Source organism: Marmota flaviventris, chromosome 11, assembly GCF_047511675.1.
Source record: "Marmota flaviventris isolate mMarFla1 chromosome 11, mMarFla1.hap1, whole genome shotgun sequence".
In the NCBI taxonomy this organism is placed as follows: Eukaryota; Metazoa; Chordata; class Mammalia; order Rodentia; family Sciuridae; genus Marmota; species Marmota flaviventris.
The window spans coordinates 101609731-101629738 of record NC_092508.1 but is presented as its reverse complement, the minus strand read 5'-3'; positions in this window follow the sequence as shown (position 1 = coordinate 101629738).

Genomic DNA, 20008 nt, shown 5'->3' with positions numbered 1-20008 from the left:
CCCTGATCAGCCCTGAACAATTGTAAGGGCACTCCTTATAAGCCTGAAAACCACAAAAGGGATGTTCAGGGGGTCTAGCCAATGCAAGTAAGCCGGGTTACAGAAGCGGGACAGTGCAGTCAAGCGGAGGGAAGCCTAACCAATCACAGTTATCCCAGTCACCCCAGTTACAGAAACAGAGCCCCGTTACCCTAGTTACAGAAACAACACCCCATTAGGTAGTTCCATGTTCTTAAAGGTTTCTATAGCAAAAGGAAAAGAACATCTTTCCCCAGTCATGACTCTTCGACTTAGCATGGTTGTTTTACAGGATGAAGTCATAAAACAAAATGGAGTCACATTTGCTCCTACTATCACAATATCATGGAGGTATAAGATGTTAACAAGAGTGGGAACTGCATAAAGGACAGACGGGGACTTTTTGAACTACGTACATTTTCTGCAAACCTAAACTTATTTCAGAATTAAAAGTTTATTAAATAATTCTGTTTTGAGGACTAAAGTGTAGTCTAATTCTCCAATCAATAAGGCTCAACTTAAACCTTGTTTTTCCTCAATGTTTGTTCTTAAAAATCCTAGAACTCTGGGGGTGTCACTTTTACCTGATAATTATACTATTTCATAAGTAATGGTTGAGCATCCCAAATATATTTAGCATTTTTTTCGGTTCTCTTTGGTTGCTCCTAAAGTATAGTTTGACATGAATTCATGAAGTCCTTCTTTACAGTCATCGCTTCTCTGTAGTATCAAATCTCATTTTGTTTTCTTACCTAACTTTTTCAAAGTAGGCCATCATGTATATATAAATACGTTCTCCATGACACCTCTCAGCAAATGCCCTTCCCCATTCTTCAGAATTCTGTTCTTGAGGGTCCACCATCTTTTCTTGGTCTATGAACCACTTGAGCTTAGCCCAGGCCTGGCTTGTGATCAAGGTTTCACAAGGATCTGTTCTCAGATCTGACAGCAGTTCATACATGATCTTCCGGGGGAAAAAAAATAATAATAAAAACAAAAACAACAACAAAAAAACCCCCAAGACCTTGCCCAGTTGGTAAACCATAAATTTGCTTCTTAAAAATGTAGGGTCCAACTATATTTCCATTCTTATTTAGCAGGTTCTGTGGTTTTACTGAACAATACATTATACTGGTTTCCACAGTCATGTCATGGGACTTTTGCTTTTGACGCAATTTCAAATTGAATTTTGTTCAGAACTCATTTTCTCAGAAACTTCCATTTCTTCAAAGGTCCTAACACCTGAATTGAGGTTTTTTTCCAAGAGATCAATGTAGGGATCAGGGAAAAAGTTTCTTCTTTGGAAAATGCTTTTCTGTATTTTTAAAACAAATGAAATTGGGTACAAGGACTTTATCATTTTGTTTGTTCATATTTTTATTCTGAAATTTTTTATAATTCTTAATTTTTTTATAATTCATTTATTTATTCCATAATATTTATTATGTACCTACTTTGTGCAGGACCCCTGGCTATAGGACAGGGGCAGCAGATGGACCAGGACTCTGTTGGCTTACTACATATTTGTTTGTTGGGGGGGTGAATGGTGTGTGTGTGTGCATATAGGGGTGCACAGGTGTTTAGGGGTAGTGTGTGGACAGTAATTAAGAAAGACTAACTGGGTGAGATAAATGGAGTGATGGCTTGGTAGAGAAGGCTACATAAACTAGTGTGGTTGGGAACGATCTTTTAATTTAGTGGTCTTTGAGCTTAGCTCTGATTGAGACAAAAGAGTTGGACTTTGAAGAGCAAAGAGCTGACATTCCATAGAAAGAAGAGCAATTGCAAAGGCCCCCAGACAGGAATGAGCTGGACAGAGGTCAAGAGTCAGAACAAATGTCCAAGTGACACAAGTTAGTGACCACAAGAGTGGTGTGGACAAAAGTTGGAGCAGTTGGGCTGGGCTCCTATGCTTGGTTCGCTTGGACCACATAAGCAATGGGTCTTTTCCCCTCTTCTGGTGAATGCAGTGGAAGATGGGACATACATTTTGCTTTCTCTCTTTCCCCAAAGAACTCAGAGTCTAGTTAGACTCTTATAAGTAACTGCGATACGTGCAATATTTGAGAACAACTCTTAGATACACAAAAAGTGATGTAGGAGCTCAGGGAGAAAAGGAGACCTCAAAACCAAAGGGAAGTTAGAGATATTTCATGGAGTTCACGGTCCTTAAATTGGCTTTGAAAGTGGAGTTTCCCCCTATGATGCCTATTCTGTGTTAGACAGGGTCAAACATTGGCTCTATAAAGAAGAGTGAGACATGCTATTCTTCATGGATTGGTGGGAGACACTGGCAGACAAACATGATGTCACATGGTGAGTGAGTGAAAGCACAATACACACATAGAGGTATTATGGCCACATGCGTTTGTTGTATTGGGCAACATGTGCATGAGTTCACTGCCCCAGAGAGAGAAAGCCAAGGTCTAGGGAAAATATGCAGGTAAAGAAATGGTGTGAGGGAAGCACAGAAATTAGAAAATGCCAACTGGTAATGGAATATTTGATGGGTATGATGGCAGGGTCACACTTTTGAACTCTCTGTGCCATAACATCTATCTTGTAAAGTAGACTTCCCATACTACATTCTATGAATTTACTACCTGTCTTCTTCATTATTAGGTGTACCTTGCACATGGTGGGCAGTTAATATAATTGTGTCACACTGATAATAAAGCAACATGAACTTCAGCATCTGCTTCTAGGTGTCAGTGGTTTATGGTTTGCAAACTGCCATTTGACTGACTGTTCAATATTTCCCTTAAGTAGCTTTACGGAACATGGTCAGGTGACCTATTGAACTTGCTCAGGACTCCCAAGCACTTCTGAAAGATCAGTAATCCTATAACAGCAAGTTGTACAAGATTCTATAAAACATTTCAAACACTACTTAGATCACATAAAGAGATTGAATTGACAAAATAGGTTATATCAACAAAGCTGAGATGATGTCTTTCTTGTGGGTTTAGACTTCCAGCATTTCTAGGGGGTCCTGAAGGTACTGTGTCTGTGAGTAGGTCAGAGGTACTGGGTTCTTCTCTGCTGGCTCTGGTCCACTTCTTCTGGTTGCTTTGCCAGCCATTTTTTTCCCTTATTAGAATTTACAGTTGGTTATGAAATATCTCCCATCTACTATGCATCCTACATAGTTGTTATGGTTTGGATCTAGAATGTCCCCCAGAAGCTCATGTGTGGTCCCCAATGCAGCAATGTCCAGAGGTGAACTTGGGGAGGTGATTACATCATGAAGACTGTGACAGTCTCAGTGGATTCATCCATTTGGTGGGTCAATCATTTGAATGGACTGTTGGAAGAGATGGGAACTGCGGGTAGGTGAGGCACTGAGGGAGGAAATAGATCACCGAGTTCTCTTGTGGGGCTCTTGGAGGACTAAGGGACTCGATGGTTTTCTCTGGTACTTGGCATCTTGTTTCTTATCTTGCCTTTTGTTATTTCTTCCTGTCTTCCTTAGAGATTTCTCATCATATGTCTTTAAACCAGGTATGTACATCCTTATGTCACAGGAATATTTACCAGGAACATGGATAGTATAAGAAAATCAATGTCTAGATTCTCAACTTCTCTCTGTCCTTTTCCTTTAAGATCATTCTGCTCAAGGCTTCATTGGCTGATTCTTCTTTCTCCATTTCCCTATCTTGTTGATCTTTTTCTACTTTACAGAGATCTCTTGTAAAAGAGAAACCTCTCCCCGTCTCCCCATCTGGAATTCTCTGAAGAGCTGTAATTCAGTGTGTGCAAACCTCCTAGGCTTCTAATAAGGGCAACTTGGGAATGACTCTGTCCTGGGAAGCAGGGCTTTATTTTACTAGGAAGTACACCCAGGCGAGGTTTCCCAAGGTGAATTCTCAGATTTCAAACTCAGCAGTGAGAAGCTCCTGAAAGGGGTGTGTATTAATTAACAAGTTTATTTAATTTTAAAAACAAAATCAGTTTCTTTGACTGACGGATTTGACAGTGAAGACTGGAATTGTCTGAAATTTAATGAAGTAACTCTGAAGATTTTAATTTAAAAAATATATATAAACATTATAAAACATGTAATACACTGAAAAACATATCTTTTGTACTTGCTACAATTATGCTCAAATTCTCAGATGTTAAGTTTATAATGTCTCTATGGTTTTCACAGTTTTTCCATAGGGCATGTGAACCAACCAGCTCACTGTTGAGTTTCCTATTCTCCACTTAGCCACTCATCTTTCTCTTTTTGTATTTTTCTGTCAGTCTTATCAGCAGTTCCTCAAAGCTTATATATGATATAGAAATGAAATTATTTTTAGAAAAGATCTGAGCACTTAGAATGACTTGTTCATCTGAAATGTGGTACGTTTATCAGTTTTTTACGCAGATGGAATAAAGTTGATTATGTGGCTCTTTTTCATATCCTGACATGATCTACTTTTACAGGCATTACACTAAAATATTCAGTTTGCACTTTCAGGGAATCAAAGCCTTAGGGAATTAAGGGGCTGCATAAACTAGTGGATTATTAATGAGCCTGTAGCTCAGTAGAAAGATAATTAAGAGTTTATTCAGAGAAAGACCTAATTCAGGGCAGGAGACCAAAAGATGGGGTCTCAGGCTTTAATTCACAAACAAAAGGCTTCCCTCAAATCCGGTTCCTTCTGGATGAAAGCAAATCCAGAATCAGTTGTCAGAAATATCCATGTTTAACGGAAAAGTTATTTTTAATGTATGTCTTATAACATTTATACCCAAGTATCTAAGGAAAATTGTGGTATAACCCAGAGATTAATTCAGTCGCAAATTTGAGATGAAACATAGCCCTCAGGAATAGCCCAGTCTGCTGAGATCTATCAAAGCGCTGGCACAGGTGGACACACCTTCCCCTCTGTCAGCCAACATGACAAATAGACTCCTGAGATCAGAAGACTGGTGGAGATGGAATAGGCATGGTATAATTATATATTTTCTCCTTCTTTGAACTTTGAAAGTAGGAATGCACAAAGAAAAGTTATCTTAATAAGTGAAAAAAAGTAGCTTTGCCTCTAGGACCAAGAAAAGCCAATGGTACCTGAGCAGCAAGCACCTTTGCCCAACTGGAAGCCGTGGTGATACAATGCAAAAAGGTAACTGCTTTGGATTGTGGATGTGCTCAGCCAAGAGTACACAAGTCCTGAGAAGTGAGGCACAGGTGCCGAGGGAAAGGGAGAGAGTGAGGGTGCTTGATTTAGAGTGACAAAAATATTAGGACCACATGTGTAGGGAGACTTCCGTGATGACTAGAAAATAAATAGGGATTAGACTCTAGAAAGACCACGGGGACTTTGCTAAGGTAGAAAGCAAACAATTTGAAAGTTGCTAGGATACTTAACTATAATGAATGGCAGATGATAGTCAACAAACTATGGCTCACGGGTCACTCCGGATCACTGCCAATGTTTGCAGGATCCAGGAACTAGAAATGCTTTTTAAATTCTGGGTTGGTTAAAATAAAAATCAGAAGAATGAATAAGATTTTGTGACACATAAAATTATGTAGATTTAGGATTTCAGCATTCATTAAAGTTTATAATCCAGCCAGTTTATTTATATATGTGTTATCTACATGAATAGTAGCAGAATTGAGTGGTTATAACAGGAACATATGACCCACAAAGCCTAAAATATTTACTGTCTGAACCTTTACAGAAAAAATTCCAATTCCTGGTTTAGAAAAGGATGTTGAGCTTTCAACAGATACACATTTTGATTCTTTCACTTTTTCTGTCACTTAGGTGGGTTAGTTTGTCCCAATGTTGTTTGATCCTCTGTAAAATGGGGATCTTGGTGGACCTTTGGTGTATTCACTTGGCATAAATTGTTGTGTGACTACTGGACACAAACAGCCTATTTTCCTCCTACCTGATAAATCTCTCTTTTTTTTAAAAATTTTGAATTCTATCTCATCTCTTTTTACCCCCAGGAATTCTAAATTATTTAATAGTTCACACCTTTCCTATATAATAAAAATTGTCTGAGATTGTCTTATGCATTGACTTAGAAATATTTTTAAGAAGTCAAACAAATTTCTTTAAAATCTAAAATAATCTTCCTTCTCAAGCTCTCTTCTCTTTCTAAACATAGCTAATAAACATTTTCTTTCATTGTATCACCAATCTTCTCTATTTGTTATCTCTATTTCTTTGTGCTCTTGACTCTCTCTATTCCCATCTCTCTTGTGGACTCCTGAGTACTAGGTCAACATGGACTTCCCTGTCCCTGGTCTTGTGGACAAATTTCAGTCTTGATTGATCTCCAGGACCTCATTATCTGTTGGTCTGGACCATTTCCTCCAAATTGGTATTGTCTTCTCTTGGACCGACTCAACCTGGTTCCTCCTGTTTCATTTCTCCTCTTTGCCCTCTCTTTCTACCGTCTATTAAATACGCCACATCCTAAAGACTCTTTCTACTCCACGCCTCCTTCCTTGCCATGTCAACAGCACATTTGATTTGGGCCACGATGGCTGAAGTGCATGCCTCATGCACCAAACCTCCACTGACCGTCTCCTTGACCCTTCTTGTCTGTCTCAAAAGCTCCTTAAGCCCTCTCCCTTCAAAACCAAAGGTGGAGACAACTTGTAAGCATGAAGAGTCTAAAACCTGAGACCATCTCATTTCCATTTGAGAATGAAGGAAATGGGACCAAATTGGTATTTTATAATGAAAAAAAAAATTGTCAATTAGGCTTTGGGTACTTATGCCCAGTCACTGATTCCATGGTTTTGCTTTGTACTTGTCAGATGTGCTACCTGTCAGTAATAATACTACCTCATTATCTGATTAAGGGGTGTAGGGTAAATAATTGGAAGTAGGAGAAAAAAAGTTTTAAAAACTCAGGAGTGTTTATCACAGAGGAATGATAGAGGGGATAGTTAGAGTGCTGGAGAATACTACATCTTCTTCAGTGCATTAACAAATCAAACACCACTTCTTCCTTTCTCTTAGTTCTTAAGTATAGACATACTTTTTTTTTCCCTTTCCAAGATAAATTTTACCTTTCTTATAGGACTTATATCTGTAGAAAATTTATGTGAATTGAAATAAGGACTGATTTTTCCTCCTTAAGCTTTGATAATCTGATTCAAATACAGAAAACAGAATGTTATTTTTTTCTTTTGAGTAATATACCGTGCTGCATAATTTGGACTTGGACTGGAAACTCTAAAATTACCCAAAGAAATGTTTCTCAACTTTGCATTCATAAAGCATGAGTGGTCTAGAAACTGGATAAAGAAACAACTCTGCACACTTGGAATAAAGAACTGTTTCCCCACATTTAGAGAATCAATTGAACAAATGGATGTTTTCTAAATTTTAAGTTTCTTATAATGCATTATTATTCACTCCAGTTTTCAAACAAATAATCCTCTAGTACCAGATGGTAATTAAAAATAATAGAAAATGCTAGTCAAATATTCATGTGTCTATTTCTGGGTTAGTTGCTTCCATACTTCCTTATAGAAACACTTTCTAAATTTCATGGAATTTAATATATAATTTAATTTATCATAATATGATTAAATATTACTGTATTGTATTATATACTATTATACTATTATAATAGTATATATAGTATATATTATACTATAAAGTGGTGTGACTTCCTGGTGTTCTATCACCAAAATGAGTTTGAAGGGGTCTAAGGAGAAGCTCAGTAGCAGAGCATTTGCCTACAGTGTGCAAGACCCTGGGCTCAATTTTTAGCTCAGCAAAAAGTTAAAAAAGTAAGTTTGAGAACTATGTACCAATGTGCTCTCTTTTAAGTAAGTTGGCATCTTGTGATCGATTTGCTATGTCTCATTGATTATCCACCGACTTCATGCACCTTGACACAACAACATGGCAGCAGAGCACGGCACTCTGGGCTATAAAAAATCCAGAAAGGAGAAGGAAGGAAGATGGCGGCGAGGGGAGTGCATTGCCCCCGTGTGCTGCTTCACTGTGTGGGAGTATGACAAGTCAGGACGGCTAAAGGATATCTTGTTGGGAATTTCCAGCAATAGTGGGGTGCTCCGGAACCTGGAGGAAGGATTTCCATCGCACGAGGATCAGCTACGGGGACTCAAACGCAAGAGGTTTGTCGCACGGAGGGTAACACTGCTTATTCAGCAAATCGCCCCGCGGCTAGAATCTGCAGCGTGCGCTGGGATAGAGACGCAGGGTTACAGCGCTGCAGTTTCTGCCAGCCGCGCAAGCACCGTACTCAGGGCTGAATTCTGGGTTCGAGACGGGGGAAGGAAGCGGTCCATCTCGGTTCTCCACACCGGTCAGACCACAGAGGAGGCCAGCAGCCACCATGTTGGTAAACTGACGTCACCACCGCTGTTTTCGACTGACCGCAGCTCATTCAGCCATAGAACAGGTAATTTCAGGATGCAATTCGCCTGCGGCTTGCAGACAGATTGCTAGGGCTCAGCGCCTGGGTGCTTCTTAGAACCTGATCTTATCAGAGTGAATAACCAGCGCGGGGCGGCCGAGTTCCGGCTCCCGGAACCGCCCTGGCCCAGGGCTGCTGAGCCTGCGGAGGCTGCTTCTTGGACCCTGCTCCTACCAGAGCATACAACAAGCACTAAGCAGCCGAATTACGGCTCCCGGAACTGAGCCCGCGGGGACTGCTTCTTGGAGCTTACATTTATAGGAGCTTACACCAAGCAAGGAGCGGCCGAGTTCCGGCTCCCGGAAATTCCCTGGCCCGGGGCTAGGAGCCCGTGGAAACTGCTTCTCGGTCCGGGTCCTGCTGAGGGCCGGTCAGGACTCACCCGGTGCTTTGGTTGCCCGGCAAGGGGAACGAAATGCTGCCATTCGCATAGGATACCAACATGGCAGAGATCTGATGTCTGCAGAAAGCGGCGGAGGAGGGAACTTCATCAATACCAGTGGTGACATAAGCAGTTGGTCTCCTGGTAGGGGGGGTGAGGCACAGTCACCCGAGTCTCCTCAATTTGTCGTCGAGCCAGAGGGAAGGAGCTGGGCAGCCGCCAGCGCCCGGAGCAGGCCCAGCGGCTTGCCAGCGTGGTGACCGCGTGACCCCAATTGGAGAGGGGGCGGAGCGGAGCCGCCACCCGCAACCGCAAGGTGGGCAGACCCGCGACCCAGTGGTACATGGGCGTGGTAGGAGGGGCAGGGCAGAGCCGCGGTTCGCGCTTGCAAGGTAAACAGACCTGTGACAGCCTGGCGGGTCAGGCCCAGTGGCCTGCCAGTGTGGTACACACATCACCCCAACTGGAGTAGGGGCAGAGCAGATCCTTCTCCCACGCCCGGATCAGGCCCTGCCGGTGTGGTGGTCACGTGACCCCAATTGGAGTGGGGGCGGAGCAGAACCGCCACCTGTGCCCGCAGGGTGAGCAGACCAGTGATCAACCTGCAGATCAGGCCCAGGGGTCCGCAGGCGTGGTAGGAGGGGCAGGGCAGATCCGCTGCCCGCGCCTCCAAGGTAGGCAGACCTACAACAGACCTGCGGATCAGGCCCAGGAGCCTGCCGGCGTGGTACAAACACCACCCTAATTGGAGTAGTGGCAGAGCAGAGTCGCCGCCCGTGCCAGGAACAGGCCCAGCGTCCTGCAGGTGGGGTAGTCACGACACCCCAATTGGAGTAGGGGCAGAGCAGAGCCTCCACTCGTGCCCGAAAGGTGGGCAGATCTGCGACCGACCAGCGGGACAGGCCCAGTGGCCTGCCGGTACGACAGACACGTCACCCCATTTGCAGTAGGGGCAGAGTAGAGCCGCCGCCCGCGCCTGCAGGGTAGGCAAACCTGCAACCGACCGGCGGATCAGGCCCGGTGGCCTGCCGGCATGGTACACTCATCACCCCAATTGGAGTAGGGGCAGAACAGAGCCGCCGCCAGCTCCCAGAACAGGCCCAGTGACCTGCCGGCGTGGTAGCCACGACACCCCAATTGGAATAAGGAGAGAGCAGAGCCGCCGCCCGCACCTGCAGGAAAGATACGCAAGCAGTATGAAAAGACAAGGAAAGAAAGGACCACAAGCAATGCAGGTCAACGCAACTTTAGAAGAGGTAACAGCTGCAGCAGATGGAATGTCAGATAAAGAATTCAGGATATACATGCTTCAGATAATCTGGAGTATCAAGGAAGACATTAAACAGCAAAATCAGACAATGAAAGATCACTTCGACAACGAATTACGCAAACAAATCCAGGAAGCAAAGGATCAACTTTACAGGGAGATAGAGGTTATAAAAAACAAACAAACAGAAATCCTAGAAATGCAGGAAGCAATAAACCAACTTAAAAACTCAATGGAGAATACTACCAGCAGAGTAGAACACTTAGAAGATAGAACATCAGACAATGAAGACAAAGTATTTCAACTGGAAAAGAACATAGACAGCTCAACAAGACTGTTAAGAAACCATGAGCAGAACATCCAAGAAATATGGGATAACATTAAGAGACCAAACTTAAGAGTCATTGGGATACAGGAAGGTACAGAGCTCCAAACCAAAGGAATGAGAAGTCTATTCAATGAAATAATACGAGAAAACTTCCCAGACTTGAAGAATGAGACAGAATCCCAAATCCTAGAAGCCTACAGGACGCCGAATGTGCAAAATCATAAGAGATCCACACCTAGACACATTATAATGAAGATGCCCAACATACAGAATAAGGAGAGAATTTTAAAAGCTACAAGAGAAATGAAGCAGATTACATTTAGGGGTAAGCCAATCAGGATAACAGCTGATCTTTCAACACAGACTCTGAAAGCTAGAAGATCCTGGAATAACATATTTCAAACACTGAAAGAAAATGGGTTCCAACCAAGAATTGTGTATCCAGCGAAATTAAGCTTCAGGATGGAGGATGAAATTAAAACCTTCCACGATAAAAAAGTTTAAAGAATTCGCAGCTAGAAAACCATCTCTTCAAAACATCCTCGCCAAAGTATTACAGGAAGAGGAAATGGAAAATAACAATGAAAACCAACAGTGGGAGGTAGGACAGTAAAGGGGGGGGGGAATAATCAAAGAGGAAAACAAACCATGTTTAGTAACAGAAATAAACAAATATGGCTGGAAGAACAACCCATATCTCAATAATAACCATAAATGTTAATGGCTTAAACTCACCAATTAAGAGACACAGGCTAGTAGAATGGATCACAGAACAAGACCCAACAATATGCTGCCTACAGGAGACGCATTTGATAGGAAAAGACATACATAGGCTGAAGGTGAAAGGTTGGGAAAAATCATATCACTCATATGGACTTCGGAAACAAGCAGGAGTGTCCATACTCATATCAAATAAAATAGATTTCAAGCCAAAGTTAATCAAAAGAGATAAAGAGGGACACTACATACTGCTTAAGGGAACCATACACCAACAAGACATAACAATCATAAATATTTATGCCCCAAACAATGGTGCAGCTATGTTTGTCAAACAAACTCTTCTCAAGTTCAAGAGTCTAATAGACCACCATACCATAATCATGGGAGATTTCAACACACCTCTCTCGCCACTGGACAGATCTTCCAAACAAAAGTTGAATAAGGAAACTATAGAACTCAATAACACTATTAATAACCTAGACTTAATTGACATATATAGAATATACCACCCAACATCAAGCAGTTACACTTTTTTCTCAGCAGCACATGGATCCTTCTCAAAAATAGATCATATATTATGTCACAGGGAAACTCTTAGACAATATAAAGGAGTAGAGATAATACCATGCATCTTATCTGATCATAATGGAATGAAACTGAAAATCAACGATAAAAGAAGGAAGGAAAAAGCATACATCACTTGGAGAATGAACAATAGGTTACTGAATGATCAATGGGTTATAGAAGACATCAAGAAGGAAATTAAAAAATTCTTAGAGATAAATGAAAACACAGACACAACATATCGGAATCTATGGGACACATTGAAAGCAGTTCTAAGAGGAAAATTCATTGCTTGGAGTTCATTCCTTAAAAAAAGAAAAAACCAACAAATAAATGATCTCATACTTCATCTCAAAATCCTTGAAAAAGAAGAGCAAAACAACAGCAAAAGAAGTAGAAGGCAAGAAATAATTAAAATCAGAGCTGAAATTAATGAAATCGAAACAAAAGAAACAATTGAAAAAATTGACAAAACTAAAAGTTGGTTCGTTGAAAAAATAAACAAAATCGACAGACCCTTAGCGATGCTAGCGAAGAGAAGAAGAGAGAGAACTCAAATTACTAGCATACGGGATGAAAAAGGCAATATCACAACAGACACTTCAGAAATACAGAAGATAATCAAAAACTATTTTGAATCCTTATACTCCAACAAATTAGAAGATAGTGAAGGCATAGATAAATTTCTTAAGTCATATGATCTGCCCAGATTGAGTCAGGAGGATATAGAAAACCTAAACAGACCAATATCAATTGAGGAAATAGAAGAAACCATAAAAAGACTACCAACTAAGAAAAGCCCAGGTCCAGATGGGTATACAGCAGAATTTTACAAAACCTTTAAAGAAGAACTAATACCAATGCTTTTCAAGCTACTTCAGGAAATAGAAAAGGAGGGAGAACTTCCAAATTCATTCTATGAGGCCAACATCACCCTGATCCCGAAACCAGACAAAGACACTTCAAAGAAAGAAAACTACAGACCAATATCTCTAATGAACCTAGATGCAAAAATCCTCAATAAAATTCTGGCGAATCGGATACAAAAACATATCAAAAAAATTGTACACCATGATCAACTAGGATTCATCCCTGGGATGCAAGGCTAGTTCAATATACGGAAATCAATAAATGTTATTCACCACATCAATAGACTTAAAAATAAGAACCATATGATCATCTCGATAGATGCGGAAAAAGCATTTGACAAAGTACAGCATCCCTTTATGTTCAAAACTCTAGAAAAACTAGGGATAACAGGAACATACCTCAATATTGTAAAAGCAATCTATGCTAAGCCTCAGGCTAGCATCATTCTGAATGGAGAAAAACTGAAGGCATTCCCTCTAAAATCTGGAACTAGACAGGGATGCCCTCTCTCTCCACTTCTGTTCAACATAGTTCTCGAAACACTGGCCAGAGCAATTAGACAGACAAAAGAAATTAAAGGCATAAAAATAGGAAAAGAAGAACTTAAATTATCACTATTTGCAGATGATATGATTCTATACCTAGCAGACCCAAAAGGCTCTACAAAGAAACTATTAGAGCTAATAAATGAATTCAGCAAAGTGGCAGGATATAAAATCAACACTCATAAATCAAAGGCATTCCTGTATATCAGCGACAAATCCTCTGAAATGGAAATGAGGACAACCACTCCATTCAAAATATCTTCAAAAAAAATAAAATACTTGGGAATCAACCTAACAAAAGAGGTGAAAGACTTATACAGTGAAAACTACAGAACCCTAAAGAGAGAAATAGAAGAAGATCTTAGAAGATGGAAAAATATACCCTGTTCATGGATAGGCAGAACTAACATCATCAAAATGGCGATATTACCAAAAGTTCTCTATAGGTTTAATGCAATGCCAATCAAAATCCCAACGTCATTTCTTGTAGAAACAGAGAAAGCAATCATGAAATTCATATGGAAAAATAAAAGACCCAGAATAGCAAAAACAATGCTAAGCAGGAAGTGTGAATCAGGCGGTATAGCGATACCAGACTTCAACTATACTACAGAGCAATAGTAACAAAAACAGTATGGTACTGGTACCAAAACAGGCGGGTGGACCAATGGTACAGAATAGAGGACACAGAAACCAATCCACAAAACTACAACTATCTTATATTTGATAAAGGGGCTAAAAGCATGCAATGGAGGAAGGATAGCATCTTCAACAAATGGTGCTGGGAAAACTGGAAATCCATATGCAACAAAATGAAACTGAATCCCTTTCTCTCGCCATGCACAAAAGTGAATTCAAAATGGATCAAGGAGCTTGATATCAAATCAGAGACGCGCCGTCTGATAGAAGAAAAAGTTGGCTACGATCTACAGTCGGTGGGGTCGGGCTCCAAATTCCTCAATAGGACACCCATAGCACAAAAGTTAATAACTAGAATCAACAAATGGGACTTACTCAAACTAAAAATTTTTTTCTCAGCAAAAGAAACAATAAGAGAGGTAAATAGGGAGCCTACACCCTGGGAACAAATCTTTACTCCTCACACTTCAGATAGAGCCCTAATATCCAGAGTATACAAAGAACTCAAAAAATTAGACAATAAGAAAACAAACAACCCAATCAACAAATGGGCCAAGGACCTGAACAGACACTTCTCAGAGGAGGACATACAGTCAATCAACAAGTACATGAAAAAATGCTCAACATCTCTAGCTGTCAGAGAAATGCAAATCAAAACCACCCTAAGATACCATCTCACTCCAGTAAGATTGGCAGCCATTAGGAAGTCAAAAAACAACAAGTGCTGGCGAGGATGTGGGGAAAAGGGTACACTTGTACATTGCTGGTGGGACTGCAGATTGGTGCAGCCAATTTGGAAAGCAGTATGGAGATTTCTTGGAAAGCTGGGAATGGAGCCACCATTTGACCCAGCTATTCCCCTTCTTGGTCTATTCCCTAAAGACCTAAAAAGAGCATGCTACAGGGACACTGCTACATCGATGTTCATAGCAGCACAGTTCACAATAGCAAGACTGTGGAACCAACCTAGATGCCCTTCAATAGATGAATGGATAAAAAAAAATGTGGCATTTATACACAATGGAGTATTACTCTGCATTAAAAAATGACAAAATCATAGAATTTACAGGGAAATGGATGGCATTAGAGCAGATTATGCTAAGTGAAGCTAGCCAATCCCTAAAAAACAAATGCCAAATGTCTTCTTTGATATAAGGAGAGTAACTAAGAACAGCGTAGGGACGAAGAACAGGAGAAGAAGATTAACATTTAACAGGGATGAGAGGTGGGAGGGAAAGGGAGAGAGAAGGAAAATTGCATGGTAATGGAAGGAGACCCTCAGGGTTATACAGTGGAGGAGGTAGAGAGAGAGGAGGGGAGGGGAGGGGAGAGGTGGGGAGGGGGGAGGGGGGAGGATGGGAAAGGCAGTGGAGCACAACAGACACTAGTATGGCAATTTGTAAATCAATGGATGTGTAACTGATGTGATTCTGCAATCTGTGTATGGGGTGAAGGTGGGAGTTCATAACCCACTTGAATCAAAGTGTGGAATATGATATGTCAAGAAATTTGTAATGTTTTGAACAACCCACAATAAAAAATTAAAAAAAAAAAACAAAACAAACAAACAAAAAAAATCCAGAAAGCATACAATATGTTGTAATGTTTTCAGTAAATTAACTTATTAATTCAGGATTGCAGGTTCACAGTAAATAGCTGTTGTCTCAGACTATGATTTGTCACCATCATTGATCTAAGCCCATACTTTTTTTTCTATTTAGTTACCTTTCATTTTATTTTTTAAACTTTGTTTCCCTGTGATCCCCCTTGCTAATTCTACTGTGCTCTAATTTTGATTCCTCTTTACTGGTTACTGCTCTTATTTGATATTATGTTCCTCTTCCCTCCCATTTTTCTTACAATTATTTACACTTATGCATCTATGAACTGTAGAGAACTGAGTGTTTTGTAGGTTCAGAGGCTTATTTTACTGATTTAATTAAGGAGCATTCAGTTGTGATTTTTTTTTTTACTTATATTGTTTTTGACATCCATTCCTATTAATATATGTAAACCTAGTTCTTTCCTTAGAGAATGTGTTTTGTACTACAATTTGCATGTGGTAATTTAAAAGTATTATTCCCATGTAAATTATTTTCTACTCATTTTTACAAATCAAGCCATGATGAATAGACACATCAATGTCTTTTTATCTACTAAATGAGGGTTTTTCTGATGGTACATACCCAGGAGTAGAATTGCTATAAGATAATGTATATCTTAATTTAAACAAATAATTCCAAATATATCTGAAAAATGGCTATTTCAGCTTTCAATCCCATTAGCAATAAGTGAAAACCCTGGCTTGTACATTTTTTTTGGCAATTCTATTTCTTTTATACTGATATTCCTTATTGTTATTCAATTAATTTCTCTTAATTTGTGAGGTAGAACATTTATCCATATTCTTAATAGTCACTCGGGTTTAACCATTATTAAATTGCTGCTTATTTCCTTTGCTCAAAATCAATACTGTATGTTTTTTGATTTTCTTTGGAGGAAAATTTAGTTGCCTTCTTTTTTTCCCCTGATACTTTATAAGATAATCACATACACATACTCCCACCTGATGCATATTCTCTGAAGTTTGTCAGAAGGAAAGAAAAGTCACAAAAATAAAGTGTTTTTTATCTGTCCTTTAATTGTATTTATATTTCTATTTAAGCATGCTCTATGCATTTTAACAACAGTACTGAAATGTAATCGATATTCAATAAGCTGCACTTCCAATTTATTTCTTTTGTTTGGTGTTTGTTCTTTTAGTGTTATACCAAAGAACTCAATGCCGAAATTTGAGCTTATACAGGTTTACTCTTATGTTCACTCTTCATAATTTGGTGCTTTTTCGAATTAACCTTTTTTGCCTGTAATAGAAGGCAGGTGTTAAACTTCACTCTTTTGTACATGTCTGTCAAATTGTCCCAGCACTGTTTCTTTCTTTCTTTCTTTCTTTTAAAGAGGGGGGGGGGGAGAGAGAGAGAGAGAGAGAGAGAGAGAGAGAGAGAGAGAGAGAGAGAGAGAGAGAGAGATATTTAATATTTATTTTTTAGTTTTCAGTGGACACAACATCTTTATTTTATTTTTATGTGGTGCTGATGATCCAACCCAGCGCCCCGTGCATGCCAGGTGAGTGCACTATGGCTTGAGCCACATCCCCAGCCCCCAGCACTGTTTCTTGATGACGTTATTTCCCTCCATCAAATGTTCCTGACACTCTTGTCAATAATCAACTGATGCCTATTTTCTCTTCACTCTCAATTATACTCATTGATCAATATGTTCACCCTGTGGCCAGGACTGTGCTGTCTTGATTCATGTTGTTTTGCATTACTTTTTAAATTGGGAAGTGTGAGTTCTCCAACTTTATCTTCTTTTGCAAGGTTGTTTTGGTTATTAAGGATCCAATGCAGTTCCATATGAATTTTAAGATCAGATTTTCCAATTCCTACAAAGAAAACTAGTAGAATTCTGTTGGGAATTATATGGAATATGTAAATAAATTTGGAGAGTATTTTCATATTAACAATATTAAGCCTTCTAATTAATAAGCATAAAATAATAGTCATTTATTTAGATCTCTGAATTAAAATTTTCTTTCAACAGTATCTGTGGCTTTCAGTGTGTAGGTCTTGCACATTTTTCTTAAATTTATTTCTAAAATTTTATTATTTTTGATTTCATTGGAAATGAAATTATTTTCTTAATATTATATTTGTATTGTTCATTGCAAGTATATGAGCTATTCTGTGATTTGGGTATATTGCTATTTGGCAAACTTGATGGAGTCATTTATTAATTTTAATGAGTTCTTAGGATTTTATATGTATGTTATATGATCTACAGAGATAGTTTTATACATATATATATATATATATATATTATATGTAGAGATATATAAAAACATGCATTTATATAATTTATATAATTATATATATAAATGAGAGAGAGAGGTTTTTGTTTGTTTGTTTTTTAACAATCCAGATGCCTTTTAATACTCTTTTGTTCCTAACTGTCCTGTCTGAAGCCTCTAGTACAATGTTGAAGTGAAGTCTCAGGACAGGGTCTTGTTTCTGGTCGTATGAGAAAAGTATTCAGAATTCACCTGATAGGATGGTGTCCTTTGTGGTTTTCTCACACATGACTTTGTTAAGTTAGAGAAAGTTTACTTCTGTTTCTAGTCTGTTTTGTGCTTTCAACATAAGGTTGTGTTATCCTTCATCTGTGTTTTCTGCATCTATTGAGATGATCATATGTCTTTTGATTTTTTAATTTTAATAAGATATTTAGATATTTGAACCACCCTTGCATTCTTGAAATAAATCCTACTTGGTTAAAGGGTTAAAACATATAGTCCATTTTTTGTTTTTTTCTTTTGTACTGGGGAATGAATCCCAAGGCACTTTGCCACCGAGCCACATCCCCAGCCCTTTTTTATATTTTATTTGGAGACAGGGTCTCACTGAGTTGTTTTGGGCCTTGATAAGATATATATAATTCTGTTAATGTATTCATTAGCAGGTTAGTGTTTTGTGGAAAATTTCTGTGATCTATATCAGAATTGGTTTTTAGTTGTCTTTCTCATGATGTTTGTGTGGTTTTAGTGTCAGGGCAATACTGCTTCATGCAAAGAGGGATTGTTTCATTCTTTTGTACTTTCTGGAAGAGTTTGCAAAGGAATTGATGTTAATTCTTGAAATAGTAGAAATGCCCACTGGAGCCAGGCATGGTGGCTCATGCCTGTAATCCCAGCGGCCCAGGGGGACTGAGGCTGGAGGATTGCAAATTCAAAGCCAGCTTTAGCGATTTAGTGAGGCCCTCAGCAACTTAGCAAGCAAGATGTTGACTCAAAATAAAACATAAGAAGGGCTGGGGATATGGCTCCATAGTAAAACCCCTGGGTTCAATCCTTGGTACAACAAGAAAGGAGGGAGGGAAGGAAGGAGGAAAGGAGGGAAAGAAATACTAGTGAAACTATCTGTATACAGGTTTTTCCTTGTGGGCGTCCTTTGGAATACTAATTTAAATTTGTTACTTGTTATCGCTCTGTTCAGATTGGCTTTTGGTTAGTAGTCTTTTTTTTTTTAGAAATTTATCTATTACATCTAATTTATCTAATTGAAAGTAGTAAAATTGTTCATAGTACTCCTTTATAATGCCCTTTTATTTTGCAATGCTGTTAGCAATGTCCTCTCTTTGATATTTGATTCTAATAATTTGAATCTTTGCATTTATTTTCCCTTTGGTCAGTCTACCTAAAAGTTCATCAATATCTTTGGTCTTTTTCAAGAACCAGCTTTTGGCTTCCTTACTTTCTATTCTTTATTAATTTCTGCTCTAATTTTTATTCTTTTCTTTTTCTGCTTTAGGTTTAATTTTCCTTTTTTCATATTAGAAGATTAGATTTTTAATTTGAGATCTAGTTTTTTTAATATGGACATTTTTGAGCTGTAAATGACCCACTAAACACTGCTTTTTCTTCATCCCATCTTTTGGTATGTTGCATTTCTATGATCATTAATCTCATTAGTATTTTCTGATTTTCATTTAATTTTCCTTTTATAATTTTTTTTAAATTCATAAGCTATTGTGAAGTGTATTAACTTCCAAATACATTTTAGTTTCTTAAATTTTTCCTGGGCTGTTGAATTATTTTATTCCATTGTAATAAAAAGTATATTTTGCATAATTTTATCCTTTTAAATTTATTGGTGTCTGTTTTATAGGCTAGCATATGGACCTTCCTTGAGAATGCTCCATGTGCACTTGAGCAGAAAATATATTGTGTTGTAGTTAGCTGGGAAATTTATCTTGATGTCTATTTTATAGTATTTTCCAATTCCTCTACTTCACCTTTGATAGTCTGCCTAGTTGTGCTAATAAAAGTATGATATTGAAGTCTGTAACTATTATTGTCTATTTCTCACTTTGTCTTTTGCTTCATGATTTTGAAGTTCTGTTGTTTGGTGTCTACGTTTATAACTGTTGTGACTTCCTGATTCATGAGCCCTTTTTTCACTGTAAGTGTCTCTATTTTTCTGGTAATTGGTGTTTTTTAAAAATTGTAAAGTATATTCTTTTTGGAATTAATAAAGCCACCCTTTTTTTCTTTTATTTGATATATATACATATTTTTGAATATATATTATATATGTGTGTGTGTATATATGTATATATATCAAATAAATATATATTAGAATCATTTTCAATCTGCTTGCATCATTGAATCTAAAGGGAACAGTATATCCTGTGAACAGTATGTTTATTTGTTTTAA